The 16,922-nt window shown below is 42.4% G+C and overlaps 1 protein-coding gene across 5 annotated transcripts in view; it reads right to left on the minus strand.

Moving 5' to 3' along the window:
• LOC107147452 (carboxyl-terminal PDZ ligand of neuronal nitric oxide synthase protein) overlaps positions 1–16,922 on the minus strand; it is a 323,970-nt gene that overhangs the window by 228,625 nt on the left and 78,423 nt on the right. The window lies entirely within an intron of this gene.

The following is a 16,922-nucleotide window of genomic DNA, read 5'->3' on the forward strand; positions in this document are numbered from 1 at the left end:
TACTTAAATTAAGTGTCATCCCTGCTAAATGAAGACCAGATGTGCAAACCAGCAAAGAAATCTAATCAGGTTTGGAGTAAGGATTTCTGTAAATGAGAAACCTGTGGGGGTGAGGGGGAACCTTGGTCAGGGGATAGTAGGTTCTAAGGAGAACAATCCAACTGGGGCCCCAAATCAAGTCAGGTCACTTGGCGAGGAAAGGCTGAAAGCAGCCCCAAATTCTTTCCACAGAGGATCTTCATCTGGAAGCAGCCTCTGATATCTTGTGAGGCAGTTAGAATTCCATCACTCAAAAATCCCAGCCAAGGGAATCAGACCTTTATTTTAATCTTCAAGTTCCTGCCCAATTCCTGAAGTGGGAGAGAATCTTTTTAAGACTCACACCAAACAGGACCAACCCAATGCAAAGCAGGTGGTTTGGGCACTCAAACCTGAACGAAGACTGCAATGCAACCCTTACTGCCTCTGCCCTGTAAGCTTCCTATTCAACAGGGAACAGAAATTTATTACACCATAGAAAGAATACAGAAATTTTGAAGCCTCTCTTTTATGTATCATCTAACTCTTTCTACCCGACCACCAATCCCCATAGTGGGGATTGAACCCAGGAGTGCTCTACCACTGAGTTACATCCCTAGCCCTTTTTGTTCTTTATTTAGTGAGAGAGAGGTTCTCACTAAATTGCCCAGGCTGGCTTCAAACTTGCACTCCTCCTGCCTCATCCTTCTGAGTTGCTGGGATTACAGGCTTGTGCCACCATTCTTTGCATCTAAGTTTTTCAATGGAGGAAGGGAGGGAGGGAAGAGAAATGGTAAGGAAAGGGAAAGGCAGAGAGGCGAGGGACAGAGAAAAAGTGTTCAAGAACAACCCTCCCTCCTGCCCATGAGCCTCAGTACAGTGACAACTCCTACGTCGCTTGCACATGATTTTCAGGCCTTTACTCTTCCAAGAGATCAAGCAACCGCTGCCAGAGACCCTTCTCTCCATGCAGCCTGACCCTATTCATCAGCTCTTTCTGTACCTGTACCAACTGATGTCACAAAGCTTGGCTGAGGACCCAAGACAAACAGGTTGGTTTGGAAGTCCATACCTGAGCAGTCTGGCTTAATCAGCAGCTCAGAGAAGGGTGGAAGGCCCGGGACTGGTTTCAACAGGATGGAGCAAAGACTACTGCTGGTTCCATGCAGGAAGAGGCCCAGGAAGAGAGGTGAGGCTGTGCTATGCAGTGTCTCAGAAGCAGAGAATCCCAAACAGGATGATAAAGTGGTGGTTTTTTCCTTTCCTTTTCTTTTCAGAGGATCAAATCCAAGGACACTCTACAATACAGCTTCATCTTCAGCCTTTTTTTTATTATTATTTTAATTTTGAGACAGGCTCTCCCTAAATTGCCCAAGCTGGCCTCAAACCTCAGCTTCCTCAGCTTACCTAGTAGGGGAGTAACAATCTCTATCTGCTTTAGAGAGACAACCTAGCAGGCAGGAGCCCAGGTTCTGGAGAAGAGGTGAGCTTAGGCAAGTTGTGCAAGCATTTCTTGAACAACTTGAATTCGAGATTTGCTACAAGCAAAATGCTTAGAGAAGCACTAGTGATCTAACAACTGACATTGACACAGACATGCTATATCACTAGTACTTCTGAACTAATAACCTGAATTCTGATGTGGTTCATCAGTGTCACCCAAGAAATGAAACTGTTTCTTCCCTGTACTTTCCTTGTTTTTTTCATGAAGCAACTTTTAGGCTCATATCTCTTTAAAAAAGAAAAAATCTGAGGAGTTATCAAGCAAATACACACACACACACACACACACACAAAACTGACAGGAGTGGTGGTAAAACCTTGTAATCTCAGCAATTCAGGAGGCTAAGGTAAGAGGACCTCAGGTTCATGTTCAGCCTGGGCAACTTAGATTAACCCTATATAAAAATAAGAAATAAAAAATGAACTGGGGATATAGCTCAGTGGTAAGGCACCCGTAGGATTAATAAGAAAGAAAGAAAGAGAGAGAAAGAAAGAGAGAGAGGAAGGAAGGACAGACTAATACTCTACATTTTTTATTTTGAAATGATCTCACTAAGTAGCCTACAATGGCCTCAAATTTGTGCTCCTTCTGTCTCAGTTTCCCAAGTAACTGTGATTACAGGTGTGCACCACAATGTCCAGCTCAAAATAAACCATTTAGAAAAGGGATGGGAATATAGCTCAGTGGTAGAGCACCTGAATTTAATATCCAATACCACCAAAAGAAAAAAAATAGCAACTAGTATACATCCAGAAGTATTAAAAATGCTTTATCTTCCAGCTCCTCCCAAGCCAGGATAAAGAAAAGATCCACTTGGGTTAACAAGTGACAAAAGTAAGCAACAAGAGGATAGGATGCTGTCAACAAGGCCGCGATACCAAGCCTGGGTTGAGCTGCTCAGGAAGTGCCTCTTCCCCAGAGAGGCTGTCAGTGGTCAGGTAGAGGGCGGTCCCAGGGGTCCACATGGAAGCAGCAGCTCACAGCAAACACAGGGGCAGGAGGGAAAAAAGTCTAGGGGCTTTGGGGAGGGATCAGCCTGCTTCAGGGCAAGAAGGGGAAATGGGCTCCCATAGGGAAATGAGTCACATGTGAACCTTGGAGCCAGGAGCAGGTGATGAAGTCACTCAGGACGTATGTCTTGGGCAAGCAAGGAGCAAAACCAGGACTCTTCCAGCCCAGGGCCAGGTTTTTCCACTATGCAGGCCTGAGTCTCAGATAACTAGAGGAGAAAGGAGAAAAAGATCTTGGCATGACTGTTTTCATAGGATAAATCCAGGATTTAAATAGGCACCACCTATTTAACCAGCCCTAGGGCAATGAGAAGAAGAACAGTGGCAAAACAGAGTGCCAACTCTTCCCAGGATGGTTAGTGGCTAAGGAGACGGTGTGAATTGCTAATATCACACTAACGAGGGTGATTTCCATGGTTAGACAGCAGGGTTCAGCACACTGTAGAGAAGTGATCTGTCATTCCCACAGCAAGCCACAGTGCAGCTAATACCTCCCCAGGGAGTGGGGAGACAGTGCAGCCAGGGAGCCTGCGGAGCAGCAGCTGCCATACTATCTTGTGCACTGATTAAATGCCAAAGGGCTGGGTGCTGTAGGGAATAGCAGGGACAGCAGCTCTCTTCTCTACAGGTTTTCCATCCTTACGAGCGTACCCAACTCATTCCCAGAGAAACACCTCCAAGTGGGGGACTTTCCATCCAGTAAGTATCCTCACCAAGGAGGTCTGTGCTGCCAGTTCTCACTGCTGCATCCAGCTGCTACCTATCAGCACAGGTACTTGATAATTTGCAAAGCTTTCTATGAAGTATCTCATTTAACTCTCATAAAACAGCCACTAGGGTAACAGGGCAGAGGGAGACCCTCACTTTATAGGTGGGAAGACTGAGATTCAGAGAAATTAATATGCCCAAAGACACAGTGTTGGAGAAGGAAAATAAAAGGACTTCCATTTCCACGTCAAGAATCATTCAGGACAGATGCAGTGGGGCACGGCTGCAAGCCCAGCAACTCAAGAAGCTGAGAGTCAGGGCATCACAAGTTCCAGGCCAGCCTCAGAAACTTAGTAAGACCTTCAGGAACTTAGCTAGACCCTGTCTCAAAATAAAAAGGGCTGGGGATATAGCCCAGTGGTACAGCATCCCTGGGTTTAAGCCCCAGTACCCCACCCCCAAAATTATTCATAAGGAGATATGCAACAAATGACAGTGTCCCGGGATAACTGAGAAAGGTTTTCCTCTAGCCATACACGTTAGGGATGTAGAGGGAAGGTGTGAACATCCACTGGGTATTTATTAGGGCCAACCATGCATGGTGCTAAGGACCTGACACCATTATTACATTTTAATTCCAACAGGAGTGATATCTTCTCTATATTACAGAAAAAGAATAAGCAGTTCAGCAATTCGCCCCTTGGCTTTCAAGATGATTGTCACAGTCTTTGCCCTCAAGGAGACAAATGCATTGTGGCAAATGCAGAGACATAATTCTCTATAGATGGTAACATAAAAGAAGGGCAAGCTACTTTGCAGGCAGCAGGGAATGCTTCTAAAAGACATGAAAGCCTGAACTAGCTCATGAAGGACAAGAGGTTGAGCTGAATCCCAAGGAGACACACTTGAGCCACCCTGAGGAGGGGGTGCTTCCCAGACAGCAGGAAGAACAGAAATAAAGGTGGGTCCCAAGAGGGCACATACAGGCACAAGGAACTGTGCCAGACAGAACCCCATAGACCTTGCTCAGAGTTCAGAATCCAGGATTTAGTTGATGAACATCCCCAAATGGTTTTAAGCAGGACAGTGCCTTACAGAATTACCTCTAGAGGGCTATGGCAGATGTCCATATGATAAAATAGCAGGGGCCTCCACTTGGAGGGCGGAGAGGGAGATACACATTTGAGAAATATTTTTAAGGCAAATCATGCGGGGTTTAGTGACAGAGAATAGTCTAAAGTAACCCTGAGGTTTCAAGCTTATATTCTTGGGTGGGTAAGATGTCTTCCAATGAAATAAAGAGACATGAGAAAAAACATAGAGGAGAAGGTTCAAAGCAAAGACTAGGCACTGCAGAAATGATGAATTCTGTTTTTGACATATTGAATTTAAGGTGTCTTTTGGGACATCCAAATGGGGGTGTCACACAGGATATATGAGTCTCAAGCTCTAAAAAGAAGTTTATAAAATCAAATAACGACCTTATTTACATCTCGTGCTCTGCACTGCCTGGCAGTGTTCCCAGACTGAAGAGAGGTACAATCCGGGACATGAATGCTGCTGCTTGTGATAAAGCAAGAGTAGTCAGGATGCTCTCGTGGGATGCTGGACCAGGAGTCAGCAGCCTGGACTCCAACCTCTGTCTTCATACTACAACCACAACATGTTCACACTCTGGAGTAAATCCTACATTCCCCACTTACCAGCTCTGTGAGCTAAAACAAGCTATTTAACCTCTCTGGACTCAGTTTCCTATCTATAAAATGGGATGATAATATCTATGCCACACAGAGTTGTTGTGGGGATCAACTAACATAATACCTCTAAAATGCTCTGCATGGAGCTTGCCACAGTAACACAGCACAGCGCAATCCTGATCCAACTCTGCTTGGTACCAGGAAAGACAATGACTATACAATTAGTTTGAGCAAGACATTTCACTTCTGTGAGCCTTACTATAAAACAGCCATAATATTTGCCTTTATGGATTACTAGAGACTAAAAGATAACAAGATATACAAATTCACTTAAACAATCGTCAAGTGCTACATAAGTAACAAATGGGGCCTTCTCAGCAAGGAGCAAAGAAGTTTGTCCTCTTGGAAGCTGAGTTTTCAATGTACCATGCTAAAGATGCTTCCTTCATGGCAGCACATCCTGTCCTAAGTATGTTGTTTTGGGTCCCAAGAGGAAACCAGTAAACTGCACATCAAAACCTATGTAATGTGCTAAGTACATAATGTCACAGAAGAAATCCTTTTCAGCCATACAAAGGCATGAATAACCCTGAAAACATGCCTAGTTGAACAAGCAGATATAGGAGAAATATTAAAGAAGACTTCACCTTTGCAAATCTCTAGAATAGGTAAATTCATAGACACAAAAGGCACAACAGAGATTTCCAGGGCTAGGGGAGGAGGGAGGTACCATTATAGAGTTTATAGCAGGGGTGACGAAAAGGTTTGGGAATAGAGAGTGATGATGGGTACAAAGCATTGTGATGTGTTTAATCCCTACTGACAAAATGGATAAAATAATTTATTTATGTAAAGCCAAGAAATTCATCAAAATAAGGAATAAATGTTCAGCACTACCTGTTGCAGATGCCCGGAATATGATCAAAGAATACCTAGAGGCTGATTAGTGTAGCAGCAATGAACTAGCGCTCTGCATCTCCTCCTCCTGCAATGGATAAACACTGATGGTTTCAAAAGCCCCACCACCACCACCAAGCTCTAAGTGGGTCAGTGCAGAAAACTGTGGAGTGGGTAGGGAATATTCAAATGTTCCTATAGAAACTCAAGGACATTATTTCTTACTCTTGATCATAAAGGGTTTTAATAAAATAGGCATATGTTTGACTTTGATAACAACTCTGGGTTATTAACAGCTTTGCCCCAATTTACAAATCATTCCTCAATCACTCACCTCAGGAACAGAACTAAATTCATTATACTGAGTGATTTTTCAGTCTGGTGCAAATTCAGGGAAAAATCAACATATTTGCTCAAGTGTGTTCAGGTATTTAATAGGTTCTTAGATTCTCTTGAAGTGTAATTCCTGGGAATTAATTCCTAAAAATAATCTTCCATTCTCCTTCAGGCACCTATGTCTCCATTCACTCTAAGCTTCTGGCTATTCCTTGAACCTGCAAAGTTTATTCCCACCCCAGGGCCTTAGCACTTGCCAGGTCCTCTGTCTAGAATACTCTTCCTCAAGATTCCTATAGCTCACACCTCTTTCATTCATATCTCTAACAGACCTAAGTGTCACCATGACACAGAGGCCTTCCCCAACAGCTCATATAAAAAAATAACCCACCCCCCTAACTTGTGGCATGGTCTAGTCTCATGCCCTGCTTTACTGTTCTGCAGGAAGTCACATGAAATACCATAATATGCTTAAGTCTCTTCCTCCATCTCTTCAAACCACCAAAATAAAATAAGCTTCATGTGGACAGGGATGCTGCATCCCCAGAGCAGCAATATTAAAACAATATTAACTCAAAAACAGAATGAGGTTGGATGTGGTGGTGCACCCTGATAACCCCTGATACTCAGGAAGCTGACACAGAAGGATCACAAGTTCCAGCCTGGACAACTCAGTGAGACCCTTTCTCAAAACTGTGTGTGTGTGTGTGTGTGTGTGTGTGTGTGTGTGTGTGTGTGAGAGAGAGAGAGAGAGAGAGAGAGAGAGAGAGAGAGAGAGAGATACTGGGGATTGAATCCAGGTGTGCTTTATCACTGAGCTATATTCCTAGTCCTTTTTATTTTTTATCTTGAGATAGGATCTCATTAAGATGCTGGGGGTCTTGCTAGTTGATGAAACTGGCCTAGAATTTGTAATCCTCCTACCACAACCTCCTGGGTCACTCAGATTACCAGCATGAACCATGGTAACCAGCTCAAAATAAAATTTTTAAAAGAGCTGGGTTGTAGTTCAGTAGTAAAGCACTTGGCTAGCAGACATGAGGCCCTGTGTTCACTTCCCAGTACCAGAAGAAAATGAAAAAAAAGTCAATACACTTTTTTTAAATAAGTGGGTAAAAAATTAATTAGGGGCCAAGTGGTACATGGCTATAATCCCAATAACTCAGGAAACTGAAGCAAGAGGATTGCACAGTCGAGGCCCAACCTGGACAACTTAGAGAGACCCTGTCTTAAAATTTTTTAAAAAAGGGCTGGGGACATTGCTTAGTAGTACAGTACCCCTGGGTTCAATGCCTAGTAACACAGACACACGCACACGCACACACACACACACACACACACACACAAAGCAATTGCTATCAGTTTATCAGTCTTTATATTGATAAGGATGCTTTGCCCAACTATCTCTGAGAAAATACTGATTTATTTCCTTCAGATGAGAAAACAGCCATAATCATCCTATCACACAATGCTCAATCCACATCAAGTGTTTTCTAAAGTTTGGTAAAGTTGAATCCCCTTTTAAAAAAAAGTGTTTGAATGAATAAACACTGCATAGTATACCAATACTCCAGAATATTATTCAGAAAAAAAAAGGAAATGAAGTACTGACCCATACCACAGCATGGATGAACTTGAAAACACAATGCCACGTGAAAGATATCAGACACAAAAGACCACATATTATATGAGATCCATATAGACAAGATGTAGATTAGTGGTGGCCTAGGGCTGAGGGCCCAGGGACATTGGGAGATGACAGATTAGAGGTGCAGATTTGGTTGAAGTGTAGCTCAGTGGTAGAGTGCTTGCCTAGCAGTCAATCCCCAGCAATGCAAAAGTATAAAAATAGAGGTGCAGAGTTTCATTTTGGGGTCATGAAAATGTTCTAAAATTGATTGTGGTGATTGATGCATAAACTACGAATATATACTAAAGCCCACTGAATTGTATTCATTAAATGGTTAAATTGTACAATATGTGAACTGTATCTCAATAAAGCCATTGCCGACAAAGGGCTGGCAAATCATTTAAATATGGAAAACATAAAACTAGACATAAACTACTTATACATATAGGCTTTATACAAATTTATAAGTTAAACACAAATTAAGTAACCAATAAATTCAAATAAAGTTCTAATGTCAGGGAAGACATTTTTTATAAAACAAAATATCACTACTCTCAACAGGAATAGGGCAGTAACCTTACCTAATTCTCTGCCCCACCCCCAACTACATACTAAGAATTGAACCCAGGGACTTTATCAATGAGTTACATCCACATTTTTTTTTTTTTTACTTTTTAAATTGAGGCAACATTATATTAAGTTGCCCAAACTGGCCTTAAATTTGCAATCCTCCTGCCTCTGCCTCCCGAGTTTTTGGAATAATAGGCCTATAACCACCACATCTGGCCTTTCCCAAATACTAAGGTGTAATGCTCAGAATTTCAAACAACAACAACAACAAAAACTGAAAGTAATCAGAACAAACACCATCCATAAACAACTCAAGCAGTTGCACCATGTGACTATGTATCAGCTCTGCCTACAGTACACACACCATGTGCCAAATCCACTTTTCTGCCACTTTCCTCTATTCCAAGTACTATAAGGTCTTAACCCATAACTCACGACTGTGCAAAAGCTAGGCATATGCCTCAGGCCAGGTATTCATTACATACATAGTAAGAACCTTCCTAAACTAGGTGCAATGGCACATGCCTGTAATCCCAGCACCTCAGGATGCTGAGAAAGGAGGATTGCAAATGCAAAGCCAGCCTCAGCAACTTAGTGAGGCCCTAAGCAACTCAGCAAGACCCTGACTCTAAATAAAATATTTAAAAAGACTCGGGTTGTGGCTCATGGTTAAGTGCCTCTGGGTTCAATCACTAGTAAAAAAACAAACAAACAAAAACCCTTCCTGTTCTTCCTTTCTTCCCTGAAAGGGCATAACAATTACAAAAGAACTATTTGGTGCCCACAGAAGCAGATACAAGCAAATACAATTTTGGAGGATAAAAATCAAATGACACTGCTCAGTTACAAGATGGCGCTTCCAACGGTCCAGAATAGGCTTACTTTGCTTTCCTTGTATTAGGATCAAAAGAAAACGCAATGTTTTAAAATTCTTATAGACAACTCTCAAATCTTAAAATCCGTAAATTCCAAGAGAGCCACAGAACCCATTTTGAGAAACACTAGTCTACAGACTGGTTAAAGAAAATAAGTACTTGGCCTCAAAGTGAATAAATGTCTTGAATAATAGCTAACTTTTATCAGGTGCTTACGTGTCCTGGTAGCCAACTTGTATGGTTTCCTGATTCCCCTGTTCTTGCCCAATACACAGTAATTAGGAAGCAAAAGAACCATTATTTATGGTGTGGAATCCACGTGCCAGGTACTTCACCCACATTTAACTGTAAAATCCATTTGCCAAAAAGATATTATCTCATTTTAATATTTTATTTGATATTTTATTGATGATTAAACGAAGATGGATGGGTTAAGAATTTTGTCCAAAGCCACTCAGCTAATAGAAGGATTGGGGTTTGAACTTAGTTCTTTTTGATTCTAATACTAGAGCGCCTTATTAAAGGGTGGTATCTTTCCAATTCCTGCTAGAAGCCTAATGCTCTAGCCCCATTGTGGAAGGTAAAATAATCCCCCCCCCAAAGGTGTTCATGACATAATCCCCAAAACCCATGAATGTTACTTTATATGACAAAAGGATTTTGTAGGTGTGATTAAATTAAGGACACTTAAGTTAAAAAACGAAGGTGGGAGGAGGCTTCTCTGAATTTGGGCAGGAGGCAGTCACAAGGGTCCATATAAGTGAAAAGCACAGGCAGGAGAGTTAGGGGATAAGACAGGAAGCAAGGGTCAGAGGGATATGAAGATGAAGGGAGCCAAGAAGCAAGGGATGCAACAGACTCTAGAAGCTCAAAAACCCAAGGAGCAGCTTCTCCCTTTGCGCTTTCAGAAGGAAAGCAGCCCTGCCAACCCCTTCAGATTAGCCCCATCTCAGACTTTTGACCTCTAGAACCATAAGATAAAAGAGTTGGTGCTGTTTAAAGCCACAACCTTGGAAGTAATTTATTATAGCAGCATAGTAAAGTAATGAGGCCTTGCCAACACAACGAGCAAGAAATTGGTCACAACTCTTCAGAGGTGGATTTGTCAACTCTGAACTTCAGACAGAACAATTAACACATTTTACCCCAGTATCCCATGTGCTATATTTGCCAAATGTTCTATTTATAGGATGGCTTATATATGTGAAAGATACTATATTGTCCTATTTATAGGACAATCTATTTTCATCCTTAATGATAAGAAAGGATACCTTAGCTCCAGATTATGATTTCCAACCCATTTGAATGCACCTGTGTCAATCTCATTGAAATATTCACAGGACTGAAAACTCAGACCAGTGGAGCAGAAAAGGGGAATCAGGGAAGGGAAGGGGAGAGGGAGTGGGCTACTGGGGAATGAAAGGGACCAAATTACGTTATATGCATGTGTGAATATGTAACAACAAAGTCACTGCTGAGTATAATAAAAATGCACCCAAAACTTATATTAAAAAAAAAAAAAGAAAAAGAAAGAAAACTTGAGATTTAATGGGTTAAAGACAGAGGAGTAAAGGGTGCTGAGTGACGACAGCCACCTTGGAGAAAGTTCTAAAAAGGGACAGAGTGACTTTGGGACAAAGCCTCCAAACTTTCTCAGCTGAATGTGTGGAGAGAGGCCGAGGCCCACTGCCAGGGGAAGGACAGAGGCACACAGACAGAAGGCAGCTACAACTCTAGTTCTTGCGTCCACCCAGCCAGCCGTCCCTGGATTGCTCCCAGGAGCATTTCATCCAAGGTGTCCAAGAGAATTTCCAGAGTCAGGGCCAGGGATGTAGCTCAGTGGTAGAACACTTGCCCCGCATGCTGGAAGCCCTGTCAATCCCTGGTACTGCTGAAGGGTCGGGGGGAGTAAACAGAGTCTTTTCTTTTTTTTTTTTTTTTCCCCCATATTACTGTTTTCCTTGAGAGAAATTTCTGGAATAGTGTACAATACTGGAAGGGAGCTGCAGGAAAGGAAGGACTTGGCCAATTCCTGGTCACCAAACCATTCTGTTCAAGGCCATGGACCAATGCCACTCCTGAAAGCCACATTGGTATAATCAAGTCATGTTAAATAGGAAACTCTGGTACCCAACTGCACCATTTTGGAAGCTATTTGCAGCATAGACAAGAGCATGCCCATCCCACATCCAAAAGAGCCACACAGGAGACTAAAGCTCTGAGTGTCACCTGGCCACTAGCACAAAGCCCTCCAGTGTCACACCTGCACAGGTTTCCAAGAAGGCTGTATCACATTCTACTGCAGGGATTTGTCCCCTGCTTTTTCCACGGCCAGCAATCTGGGCATTAGCCACCAGGACAGCTGTACCCTTTAACACACTGCAAGGTAAAAGAGGAAGTACCTGCTGACAGTCTGGCTCCATCAACCAGCGCTAGGCCAAGCTACAGAACTGGTCCAGTCTGACTTCAAAACAACTCAGTGACACTTCCCTTGGTTTCACTGCCTTATAGTCACATGGATATCAATAACATCAATTTACTCACTCAGTTGTAACTTGCCAGGTGTTGTGGCACATACCTATAACCCCAGCAATTTGGGAGGCTAAGGCAGGAGGATCACGAATTTAAGGCCAGCCTCAGCAACTTAGTAAGACCCTGTCTCAAAATAAAAAATATAAAGGGCTCAGGGTGTAGCTCAATGGCAGAATACCCCTGGGTTCATTCCCCAGCACCACAAAAAATAATAATCATAATTTGCTCAGTCATTCAACCAATGTCTACTGAACATAGACAGGCCATGTGCCAGACACTGGGAATATAGTTGCTCCTAGTGCCACCAAGGGAGGACTGTAGTACCTCAGCAAAAGAGAGGACACGATGACCTATTCAGGGAAACCTCCCCAAGAAAGGGGTGTTTGCACTAAAACCTGAAAAAAGATACTGGCTGGAAAGAGTATCTAGATGAGGCAGCTCAATATTTCTCTGAATATTTATCTGCATTTATGAAATGCGTTGAAACCCAAAGGAAGGTATAAGAATGATACCAATGAATATAAATAGCCCTTTATGGTTTATAAAGCATTTTTTCACCCATTATCCCAGATTCAACAATAGCACCAGAGAGACGAACAAGAAGTGTCATGCTCTCTCTTATAAATGAGAGAACTGAGATGAACAGCAGCTGATGCCTCACCAATGTCACTCAGTAAGTCAAGGAGAAGACTCAACCCCACTCTCATTACTCCTCACTGCCAGCTCTTCTGATGACACAGCACAGCCTTCCCAAGGAAGCTGAGAAGTGAAATGACAGCAGCTGGTATTAAAACCTGGGAACAGGCCACGTGTGGTGGCACATTTCTATAATCCCAATGACTCAGAAGGCTGAGGCAGGAGGATCGCAAGATCAAAGCCAGCCTGGGCAACTTAGTGAAACCATGCCCCAAAATAAGAAATAAAAAGGTCTGAGAATGTGGGTCAATGGTAGAGCACCTCTGGGTTCAATTCACAGTACTGTTACCAACCCCAATCCAATATTTAGGAACAAAGGACACACACAGGTCAGGCACTCTGTTAGGCACCAGAGATTCAAGATGGCTATGTGGTACCAGGAAGAAACTAAGTGGATGAATTTATCAGAGCTTCTTAAAATGTACCATCCCTACCCCAAACTAGACTCTATCCCTGCTTTTTGGTTTTTTTTCCCAAATTAGACCTTTTTAACTTCTGCTTCTCTAACAATTTCCTCCTTCCAGAAGAAGCAGGTCTTCCCTGAGCTGTGACAGTCCCATCCAGGAGCTACCTGGCTGCAGCAGCTCCTGATCACCAACTTCATTCCTTAGTACCCCCACAAGGCCTTCCATGTCTCCCAAAAATTCAGTTAGATCTTCCAGTTATATACTTTCTTTCATCTTTCTTTTTTTTTGGGGGGGGGATACTGATTGAAACCAGGGGTTACAGGCACAAAGACACAGCTCAGTTGCACTTTCTTTACTGCTTGCCCTTTTCCTAATAATATTCATAGCTCTTCATGTGCCTGTGTCGCATGCTGAGTACTGCTCCCAACAGGGCCCAGCGTGGAACAAGAACTCAAAGATACCTGACACATGATTGAAAACACACACACACACACATACACACACACACACACATGGGTGGCAGATATGGAGGGTAAGCCAGGTCCTTTCTCCCCTCCCTGCCTATCTCTCATAAAGTAAGTTAACAAATAGGAACACATTGGACTGATAAAATGAAATAATATATGCAAACACACTTTTAACACCATGAATGTGGGAATTACAAATATATATGAATACAGTAGTCCCTCCTTATCTGTGTTTTCAATTACCCTCACCATGAACCAAAACTATTAAATGGAAAATCCTAGAAATAAATAATCCAGATGAGCATTGGCACATGGCTATAATCCCAGTGATTTGGAAGGCTGGGGCAGGAGGATTGCAAGTTCTAGGCCAGCCTCAGCAATATAGCAAGACCGTTTCAAAATAATAATAAAAATGGCTGGGGATATAGCTCAGAACCCTTGGGCTTCAACCCCCAGTACCAAAACATAAAATAAAAAATAGATCATAGAAAGTAGAAAGGTGGTTCTCAAGGGCTGGGGAAGGGAGAGGGAATTATATTTAATGGGTATAGAGTTTCAGCTGTACAAGATGAAAAAAGTACAATAGTGTAAATATATATATAAGAATAAATATATATATAAGAAATTATTCCCAAGACAGATAATATTCATTCTTGATAAAGAAGGTAAAGAACAAATGAGAAATAAGAAGAGGGGAAAGGAGAAGAACCAGTCAATAACACAGTCTGTGTATTTAGCTCAGAGTCCACACTGGGTGCGAGGCAGAGGAAGGAGCAGAAATATATCAACCTGCAAGAGCCCTGGCTCCAGGGAGGAATATGCACACCCTCAGGCAGAAGCCCTCGCTCTCTCAGTGCTTCTACCTCTGGAAAACAGGAGTGGTCTTCACGCTGCATCACAGCACCGTGCTCCAGTCAGGATCAGAGAGATCAGCATCTACACAATATAACAAGACACACGCAGCTCACACATAACACTCTGTGATTATCACAACTGCTGATCTCGGAGGACTACCCACGGCTCTGGCCAAGCTCTGAGGCCTGTGGCTTCAGAGCCCACAAATGCACCCAGCAACCAAAGCCAGCGGTGTCCTGCCCAATGTTACCCTAGCACCCTTTGATATGAAAGGATAACGTCAGAAATAGTCCTTTACACAGAAATTCCATGCCCTAGTTCTTGACAGCTGTAATTACAGCCCAAACAGCTTTTGAAAGGGAAAGAAAAAAGACAGAGAGAGAGAGGGAAAAAAAAACTAACAGCCTGGACTTCGCAGTGAATTGCAGGGTTTGGTTAAGACATGCAATCAGAGCACTTGCTATTAATGGTGGTCAGTATAAACAAAAGACTGGACAGCGGACAGCCAGACCAAACAGCTTTCTGGCCAATTAATGTCTCCCTCTAACTTAATGAGCTGCTCATTAAGTGCTGGAAGCAGCTCTAGGGAAGGGGCCTACAAGAAGAGGCACATGGGCTGCAAGAACTGGCAGGTGATAAACAAAGAGGAGACAGAGGCCACAGTCCAGTCCCAAATGTCTCCAGATCCCATGTCCAGCCTTCCCTTGCTTCCAGGTGATGTTTTCCTGTGCTTCTGTTTATTCTGAAAAGTTGTGTTTCTAGCTGGGCACAGTAGTACATGCCTGTAATCCCAGCTGATGAGACACTGAATCAGGAGGATCACAAGTTCAAGGACTGCCTGGGCAATTTAGCAAGACCCAGTCTCAAAATAAAAACAAAAAGGGCCAGGGTGTGGCTCAACAGTAAAGACCCTCTGGGTTTAACTCCCAGTACTGCAAAAATAGATAGATAGACAGATAGATAATAAAATTAAAAAGGTGGGGTAAGGGTGTAGCTCAGTGGTAGAGAACCTCTGGGTTCAATCCCCACCAACACCACTAAACAAACAAACAAAAAGTCAAAGTTGTGTTTCTGCCACTGACTCCCTTTTTGGAGAGTTGCCATGTCCTAATTCTTGGTTCTCCAGCTGGTATCATGACTCATTCAGTATCACAAAGAGCCTCAAGCAGGAGTTCAAAGGGGACATTGAGTCTTAGGTGTGAATCCCATCTATACCTGTTCACAGCAGTATGAATTATTTAACGTTCCCAAGGTTTCATGTCCTCATCTGTAAAATGAAATAATAAGCTGAGTGCAGTGGTGCACACCTGCAATCCCAGCAATTCAGGAGGCTGAGGCAGGAGGATCACAAATTTGGGGTCAGCCTTAACAACTGAGCAAAGGCCTTAAGCAATTTAGTGAGACCCTGTCTCACAATAAAAAGTAAAAAGCACTGGGGTGTAGCTCAGTGGTAAAGTGCCCCAAGGTTAAAGCTCCAATACCAAAAATATTTAAAAAGTAATAATAATAGCCTCACCCCATGTAGTCAAATAGTAAATAATAAAACAGTGTTTTAATATTAAAACACCTAGCAAAGCACTTGATAATAAGTAGCTATTACTACTAGTAGCTACTATTTGTAGACATATTACTTTCATAGGAGAGTGAAATATTAGCAACATATTCCATCCTCAAACACAAATAAAAGAAGGACTTTATTTGATTGACATGCCAGCTACAGGTCAAGCCCTTCTGATCATAACAGCAACAATCCTAACAGTGGTAACACTCCCAAAATTCCCTAGACAAGGCTTTTGAGAATTAAAAAATTTTCAATTTTATTATTATTATTTTAAATTTTATTTTATACTGGGGATTAAACTCTGGGGCACTCTACCACTGAGCCACATCCCCAACCCTTTTTATTTTCATTTTGAGACAGGGTCTCACTAAGTTGCTCAGACTGGCCTCAGCCCTGTAATCCTCCTGCCTCAGCCTCCAGAGTCTCTTGGAAGACAGGTGTGTGCCACTAAGCCTGGCAAGCCTCTATGATTTTTATCTCAGAAGGCAAAGGAACAGAAGAAGTGGTCTGGAAATACTGAGAAGCAAGCCTGCGACCTAAAGGATGGAAATTAGCATGTTCCCATGAGGCCAAGTGAAGAAATGCATTCAGGCCATGTGTCTGTCCCTTCCTGGACCTCTGTGACACCTCACTATACCTTTCTGTTAACCTAGAAAATCAGGGTGACATGATCCCCCCCCCCACTTCACAGCTTGCTGTGAGCATTAAAGGAAATTCCTCATGTGGAAGTGCTTTGAAGCTACTTGCTCATAAGTCCATGAAAAACAGGATTGTTATAGTTAATACTAGTCTCAATGAATTCAACTTCAGAATTTTAAAAAATGGGAGGATTTAGTCACTAAAAAATTATTTTGTTAGGCTCACGAATTACTCAGAAAAATAGTGGTGAACAGCTTATTTTATTCCCAACATTGCTGTGATTGAAGTTTCTGTTGATCAGATGAAGAATTGACTAAAAACAAAACTAAGATAGCAAAACAAAGGTCCCACCCCCTTTATGTTTTCCATTTAGTTGAGGAGATTTTTCTAAAGGACAACAAGCAATGAGTTCAAACCAGGCTCCATCCAGAGATGACTCTGAAACCAATTTTCTTTTAAAAAAAAAAAAAAAAACTTAATCCATTTAATTAATCCCAAACCTACCTTTAAACTGCACAGG

Source organism: Marmota marmota, unplaced genomic scaffold, assembly GCF_001458135.2.
Source record: "Marmota marmota marmota unplaced genomic scaffold, marMar, whole genome shotgun sequence".
Lineage (NCBI taxonomy): Eukaryota > Metazoa > Chordata > Mammalia > Rodentia > Sciuridae > Marmota > Marmota marmota.